Source organism: Budorcas taxicolor, chromosome X (genome assembly GCF_023091745.1).
Source record: "Budorcas taxicolor isolate Tak-1 chromosome X, Takin1.1, whole genome shotgun sequence".
NCBI lineage: Eukaryota > Metazoa > Chordata > Mammalia > Artiodactyla > Bovidae > Budorcas > Budorcas taxicolor.
The window spans coordinates 97,384,725-97,386,663 of record NC_068935.1 but is presented as its reverse complement, the minus strand read 5'-3'; positions in this window follow the sequence as shown (position 1 = coordinate 97,386,663).

Below are 1,939 nucleotides of genomic sequence, written 5' to 3'. Positions count from 1 at the left end.
TTCCATACTATGTTTTCATTTTTCAAAACAAAATTCAAAGAGAATTTAAAACAGTCGGAGATGGTTTTATTACAATGTTTTCAAAACTGAACATATCTAAGATATATGCATATACAACACACAAAGACATAAAGCATCTGAATAATACAAGCAAGAAGCCTGTAATAGAAAAAACTTTAAATTTTGTATTTCACAGAGTAATATACATTCACAGAGTAATATAACAGAAAGCTTGAATAAACCAATTATCATTGGAGAGATAAAAAAGTGGATTAAAGATCTACCACTGAAATTGTCACCAGGATTAGACTGTTTTTATAGCTCATTACTAGCTAGTTTTTAAAGAATAAATAATTCTAGGGCTATTTAAACTACTCCAGGACACAGTAAAATGGTTTAAAAATTGTAATTTCATTTTTTAAAGCTAGCACAATTTTAATAACAAAACTTGTAAAATACAATTTCACTTTGAAATGTAAATACAATACTAAATAAAATATTAATTAATAATATCGAGCAATATATCAGATGATTATTACACCATGATTATTACACCAAGTGGGATTTATTCCAGATACACAAATTTGGTTCAATATCAAATACCTACCACTCTAATTTATTATACCAACAAATTAAAGGAAAAAAAAATCATACTATTTTATCAATAGACACTGAAAAATATTTGATAAACTTCAGGAGCCACTTTTAGTAATAATGCTAAGTGAAACAGGAAAAGATGAAATTCCCTAAACATGTTAATGGTTAATGACTATTTACCAATAACCAACAGCAAATGTCATATTAATAGAGAATACTAAAGACAAATCCATGAAAATTAAGAACCAGACAGGCATGTCTGTCATCATTATTCAACATTTTTTTGAGAATCCAGATAATGTAATAATAATTAATATAAACATTGTAAGAAATAAAATGATCTTTATTTGCAGGTGAGATGATTGTATATCTAAAAAGTCCCAAATATTCTATTTAAAAGACCCAGTATAATTCAGAGGACTTTGTAAGATGAAAATAGAAGGAAAATAACTCTAGTTTGTATATATTTCCAAAAATACAAATGAGGAGGAAGATACATTTCAAAATGTGACAAAAACTGCAAAAATATTTAGAGATAAATTTAATCATACGTGATGAACCTATATGAAGAACATTACAAAAATACAACCAAAAGATTTTAATGATGTACCAAAATTCTTGTGTTTACAATTAATATTACTATTAAAATCATCCTCTAATAGAAATGCAGAAATGTAATACAGTTTTAAGACATCACACTTTTTTTAAAAAGTGGAAAGAATGCTGACAATTTCATATGAAAGAATGAATGTCTAGGACAAATTACATAAAAGGAAAAAAAAACAACTAGTGACAGGGGACTTGCTTTACCAAAGTCCAAAGTTTATGGTCAAGCTAGTACAATTAAAATAATGTGATACTGGCTCAGAAACTGGAAAATGGGTGATTCATTTAATAAATGTGATAGCATAACCAAGTATACAACGTGAACAAAATGTGTAGTTGGACATCTATCTTATGCCATACACAAAAATAAATTCCTGATGGATCACATAGTTATTATTGACACGTTGAGGGGGCTTTAATGTGGAAAGAATGTAGGTAAATATTTGTATGACTAAGGGTGGGAGCATTCAGCTGAAAAAGACAAGAAACATAAAAGCTTAAAAGGAGATAGGAATCTATCTAAATTTTAAAAAAATGTACAGTAAAAAAGAGATATCAATAAAGTCAATATTAATGATAGAAAGGAGAAAATCATAACACATGTGGGCTACAACTGACTAATAAGTACCATATAGAAAATATATTTAGAATTACTACAGATTTATAAGGAAAAGATCAACTATTTGATAGAAAATGAGCAAAAGTTAAGAATTAGCAATCACAAAAAGTCCAAATA